The sequence below is a fragment of the Leucoraja erinacea genome, chromosome 39 (assembly GCF_028641065.1).
Source record: "Leucoraja erinacea ecotype New England chromosome 39, Leri_hhj_1, whole genome shotgun sequence".
Taxonomy (NCBI): domain Eukaryota; kingdom Metazoa; phylum Chordata; class Chondrichthyes; order Rajiformes; family Rajidae; genus Leucoraja; species Leucoraja erinaceus.
The window spans coordinates 3258240-3264921 of record NC_073415.1 but is presented as its reverse complement, the minus strand read 5'-3'; positions in this window follow the sequence as shown (position 1 = coordinate 3264921).

Below are 6682 nucleotides of genomic sequence, written 5' to 3'. Positions count from 1 at the left end.
CAGCCAGCCCCACTGAGTTAAGGTGTCCATGTGTGTGTGGCAAATCCCAAACCATCATGTGTGTGTGTGTGTGTGTGTGTGTGTGTGTGTGTGTGTGTGTGTGTGTGTGTGTGTGTGTGTGTGTGTGTGTGTGTGTGTGTGTGTGTGTGTGTGTGTGTGTGTGTGTGTGTGTGTGTGTGTGTGTGTGTGTGTGGCAAATCCCAAACCATGGAACACATCATGAGATGTAGCCAAGCTCCACAATTACCTGGCCGAACCAAATGCCGCTGCGCTCTCCAGCGCCAACCACTGGAGAGGCGTGATATAGAAGATGGCCGGACACGAGGAACAACCGAGCTAATGGAATCGAGGGATATGGGGAGAAAGCAGGAACGGGGTACTGATTTTGGATAATCAGCCATGATCATATTGAATGGCGGTGCTGACTCGATGGGCTGAATGGCCAACTCCTGCACCTATTCTGTATGTGTCGATGTTTAGGCACTCTACCTGTCCCTGTCCCCTGCTGTCTTCTTGAAGCTTTGCAATTGATTTTGGACAACACCACCCCTACTAGTCCTGACCTGAAGCTACCACTGTGGGGATCACCCCCTATACCTGAGCCCCTGTGGAGCACCTAGTGTGTCTGTGACTGAGGGTTTAAGAAGGAACAGCAGATGCTGGAAGATCGAAGGTACACAAAAGTGCTGGAGAAACTCAGCGGGTGCAGCAGCATCTATGGAGCGAAGGAAATAGGCAACGTTTCGGGCCGAAACCCTTCGCTCCATAGATGCTGCTGCACCCGCTGAGTTTCTCCAGCACTTTTGTCTACCTTCTGTGACTGAGGGTTTGTTGGGATGTTGATGGTGTAAGAATTATATTTTAAATTTGCATATTGCACCGTTGAAAACATTTTTATCAATGTTTTAACATTTTTTAAAGTTGCAAAATGCAACAGTATAAATGAACAAGACATCTGTTTTGGAACAGTAATGTCTTTCTGAAATGGTGACCCTATTTTACATTGTTGTCCAGAGTTGTGAATCTTTCAGCTGCAGATTAAGGTGGGCGATGATAGTAAGCAGTTCCCTCCTGCACTTGGATAGCAGAAATACGAATCTTGATGTTTAGTCAATGAATTGGACATAGAAACATAGAAAATAGGAGGCCATTCGGCCCTTCGAGCCATCACCGCCATTCATTGTGATCATGGCTGATCGTCCCCTATCAATAACCCATGCCTGCCTTCTCCCCATATCCCTTGACTCCACTAGCCCCTAGAGCTCTATCTAACTCTCTCTTAAATCCATCCAGTGGCTTGGCCTCCACTACCTTCTGTGGCAGGGAATTCCATAAGTTCACAACTCTCTGGGTGAAAAAGTTTTTTCTCACCGAAGGTCTTAAATGACCTCCCCTTTATTCTAAGACTGTGACTCCTGGTTCTGGACTCGGCCCAACATTGGGAACATTTTTCCTGCATCTAGCTTGTCCAGTCCTTTTATAATTTGATATGTTTCTATAAGATCCCTCTAAACTCCAGTGAATACAAGCCTAGTCTTTTCAATGTAAGTTGAGCAGGCTAGGACTCTATTCCCTGGAGTGCAGCAGGATGAGGGATGATCTTATGGTGGTTTACAAAATCATGAGAGGAATAGATCGTGTTAACGCACAGAGTCTCTTGCCCAGAATAGGGGAATTGAGAATCGATTTGAGGGCCTGAGCTACAGGGAGAGGTTGAGCAGGCTGGGACTCTATTCCTTGGAGGGTGAAGCGTGATCTTATAGAGATGTATAAAATCATGAGAGGAATAGATCGGGTAAACGCACGGCATCTCTTGCCGAGAGTAGTGGAATCGAGAACAAGAGGACAAAGGTTTAACGTGAGGGTGGGGGAAGGAACTATCACTCTTTCTGTGTTGAAACACAACTTTGAATATCAATTATGGAGTGCAAGGCCTCATCTAATATGCATGGCCAACTCATCATTCGCCCAGCCATGGCCGAGTCGGTCAACGAATTGCCGTCGGGAATTTGTCCCTTATTTTGACCTTATTCGTCCCTTATTTGGGAGTGAGAAAGTTGGCAACCCTACCAATGAGGTAGATGGGAGGTCAGGTCTGCTCTCTAGTTGGTGATAGGATGGTTCAGTTGCCTGATAGATAACAGCTGGGAAGAAACTGTCCCTGACATCGTTGGCCTTAGGATAAACATTTAATAAAATATTCCAATCTCACGAGTTTGGGTCATTAAACAAAATGAAATAAATAAGCTTACTGGTGAGTCCTTGGAGACTGGATAGGCTGCAATGGCAGGGCAGTATGTAAAGCAGGGTCACTGTATATGCGGTTTAGAGGCTAAGTACCAAATGTAATGCTGGCTTTCCAATGATTCCACACTGATGTTTACCTATTCTGCACTACTTATTTTATGGATATTTATAAAATTGTAATTGTGTTGGTAAAATGAGCCTCATTTGTGAGCAGAGGGATGAAATGACTTGAGATCTGAAGGCCATCAGTAATATTGGCTGAGGGGGAGGCCACCCTTAAAATGGCGGAATAACTTGGGTTGATCATAACCTAATGGTATAAGCATTGAATTGTCCAATTCTATGTAACCAGCCCACCAACAAACCATTTCCCCCTCCCCCCCCCACTTCCCTGCACCCCACCTGGTCTCACACCCATCTCTCCCCTCCCCTTCCACCTATATTCCTTTCTCTAGCTTCACAATTTGTAGCTCTTTTATCCTTACCTCACGCATTTTGTCTTTTCCACTATGGCCTTTGTCCAACTATCAACCACCCCCTCTGCTCCCTCAACCACAAACCTATCACACGCCAAGCTGTGTCCTGCTCTCCTCTCTTCCAGCTTTCTCCTCACCCCCCCCCAACCAAGATCAGTCTGAAGAGGTCCTGACCCAAAACGCCACCGACTGTATCCACGATCTCCAGAGATGCTGCCGGACCCACTGAGTTATGCCCCTGTCCCACTTAGGAAACCTGAACGGAAACCTCTGGACACTTTGCGCCCCAACCCAAGGTTTCCGTGCGGTTCCCGGAGGTTGTAGGTGGTTGCTGGAGGTTGCAGGTAGTGGAAGCAGGTAGGGAGACTGACAAAAACCTCCGGGAACTGCACGGAAACCTTGAGTGGGGCGCAAAGTCTCGACAGGTTTCAGTTCAGGTTTCCTAAGTGTCACAGGGGCATAACTCCAGCATTTTGCGTCTGTTTTTTAAATCGGCAATATTGGCGTTGTTTAGTTTAGTTTAGAGAAACAGGCCATTCAGCCCACCGAGTCCGCACTGACCAGCAATCCCCTCACTATCCTGCACGCTAGGGACAATTTTCACCAAAGCTGGTTAATCTATAAACCTGTACGTCTTTGGAATCAGGGAGGAAACCAGAGCACCCGTGGGAAAACCCACGCAGTCACGGGGAGAATGTGCAAACGGCGTACATACAGCAGCAGCTGCAGTCAGGATGGAACCCTGGTCTCTGGCGCTGTGAGGCAGCAACTCTACTTCCACGCCACCTTGCCGCAGTGATTAGTCATTAGCGCCATGCTCGAACTTCTGCAACAGAACAATTTTTCTTTTTTGTTGCCAAGTGGCTGGGCACAAGAGACACAGATAACATTTAGATAGGTCAGTCAATGATGCCGGCAGTCTCCGAAGAAAATCGGCAAGTGGGACAGGCCCTTTAATGTGTGGGGATCGCTGGTCCATGTGGACTCGGTGGGGTGATGGGCCTGTTTCTACGTTGTATCTCTGAACTAAACTAAACTAAACAATACTGTAAGAATGAACAATAACTCTCTATTTCTCTGGGCTGTACCAACCTTGCATGCTTGGTCTTCCTCTCTCTCTGTGCCACATTCCATAGTTTGCCAACAATCACAAACTGATGCGAGGCAGTCTGAGAAAAACGGTCAAAATTTATCGGGCCCATAAATTTTAAGCTGCTTCCCAAAATCAAATTTACGTAGATAAACAAAACAGCCCATCCATTGAATCAAATCTTTTGACATTTGTTCCACCTTCCATGCAAGGAGTATTACATCTTTACCATTTGAAATTTAAATGTCAGATGATGGCATTCATTGCCTGCTGTGCCTCAAACATTCCATGCCTGATACCCCATCAAGCATGTACATTAAAAAAAATATGAAGATTCCTAGCCTCTCACTCCCTCACTTTTAATCAGCTTATCTATTACAATTCAGTTTGTCAGCTTGCTACAATCTTTTAAATGTCCACTTTAGTTTAGTTTAGTTTAGAGATACAGCTTGGAAACTGGCCCTTCGGCCCACTGAGTCCGTGCCGACCTCCGATCGCCATCCACTAACACTATCCTAAACACAATAGGAACAATTTAAGGGCCTGTCCTATTCTCCCTCCCCTTCCCCCACTCTCCCTCCCCTCCCCCCACTCCCCCCTCCCCCCCCCCCCACTCTCCCTACCCCCCCCCCCCCCCCTCACCCCCCCCCTTTTTCCCCACACATTCCCCTCCCCCCACCCACCCTCCCTTCCCCCCCCCCCCCCTCCCCCCCCCCCCCCTCCCCCCCCCCCCCCCCCCCCCCCCCCCCCCCCCCCCCCCCCCCCCCCCCCCCCCCCCCCCCCCCCCTCCCCTCCCCCCCCCCCCCCTCCCCACCCCCCACCCCCCCCCCCCCCCCCCCCCCTCCACACTCTCCCTATGCTACCCCCCCCCCCCAACCCAGCCACCCCCCACCTCGCCCCTTCCCACTCTCCCCCCCCCCCCCCCCCCCCCCCCCCGAATGGCCTCCTCCTGCACCTATTTTCTATGTTTCTATAAGGCAGGCACGGGTTATTGATGGGGGACGATCAGCCATGATCACAATGAATGGCGGTGCTGGCTCGAAGTGTCAAATGGCCTCCTCCTGCACCTATTTTCTATGTTTCTCGATGTTTTTACGAGTTTACCCAAGAACTCTCCAGAGTTTTAAAATAAATCAAACTCGTGGTAAGTACGTAGAATGTACGTAGCGGGTACGTCGGAGCTCGGGACGTCTCTTAGCGGCTCGTAACACTAACGGCAGGTACTCGGGAAAACGCGGTAAGCTCGTGAAGATTTTTCAACATGGTGAAAAATCTCCACGGGAGCCCCGAGTACCTACGAGCGGCTATTACCGTAATTCTCCAAGTTCGAATCAGGGGAAACTCGGGAGAACTCTTGAATTACCTCGTACAGTGGGACAGACCCTTTACAATTTACAGAAGCCAATTAGCCTACAAACCTGCACGTCTTTGGAGTGTGGGCGGAAACCGGAGATCCCAGAGAAAACCCACGTGGTCAAAGGGAGAACGTACAAATTCCATACAGACTAGCACCCATAGTCAGGTTCAAATCCGGGCCTCTGGCACTGAAAGGCAGCAACTCTAACTCTAACACTGCACCACCGTGCCAGTCTTCCTACTTTAGTATTTATTTTTAGTCATAGATGATTCTATAAAAATAAATACTTAACATCAACCAGGCTGTGCATTGAACTCCCCAAACAGTTCCCAACATCACTCGGCCTCTTGTTACTCCCACCTCCGCAACCACTTGGGATCAGCGAACCACTTGTCATGTCGTCATGTCGAACACCTTTAGACTTCATCCTCGACTTCATCCTTGATCATCCTTGAGTCATATACCACCAGGGGGCGCCAACGATGGCATCCTCGCCCACAGTCTGTCTGTTCTTTTTGCCTTTTTATTTTTGTTATTTTTAGTGTGTTTAAAAAGTTAGTGTTAATGTTCTCTGGTTTGTTTTATGTGGGGGAGGGGGTCGGGGGAAACTTTTTTTCAATTTCTTACCTTGCCGCAGATGCGATTGTTTTCCGGATCGTATCTCAGGTCGCTCTGCGGCCTAACATGTAGGCCTTGCTCGAGACCGACTTTGAGCCCCACGCGGGGCGTGAACTTACCATCCGAACCGATTCCTTGCCTGGGATCGACACTCCAACCGCGGCCTGTGGACTAATATCAGGAGCTCGCAGTCTCGGGTAAGAGACCGATGTCGGGAAGCTCCAAAAGTTGCACGACGTTCGACAAGCCCCGACCCAGGGTCAGATCGCCCGGCACGGGGGAGCTGACATCTCCCCGATGCCGGAGCTAGATCTCCCCAACGAGGAGGCCCGCCGCTGGCTACGGGAGTAAAATCGTCCCGTCTACGGGAGGCTAGAGGCCCCCGACCACTGGAGGACAAAGAAGGGAAGAGATTGAACTTTTTCCCACCTTCCATCACAGTGAGGAATGTGGAGGGGTCACTGTGGTGGATGTTTATGTTAAAATGTATTTTGTGTTTATGTTGCTTTTTATTGGTATGACTGTATGGCAAATCAAATTCCTCATATGTTGCAAAACATAAAGCATGATTATGATTATAGAGTCATACAGCATGGAAACGGCCAAATATGCCCACAACCAACATATCCCATCTACACCAGTCCCACCTGCCTGCATTTGGCCCATGTCCCTCAACCTGTCCTATCCATGTACCTGTCTAACTGTTTCTTAAACGTTGGTATGGTCCCTGCCTCAACTAACACCTTTGCAAAAGTGCTGGAGAAACTCAGCGGGTGCAGCATCTATGGAGCGAAGGAAATAGGCAATAGGTGCATAGATGCTGCTGCACCCGCTGAGTTTATCCAGCACTTTTGTCTACCTTCGATTTTCCAGCATCTGCAGTTCCTTCTTAAA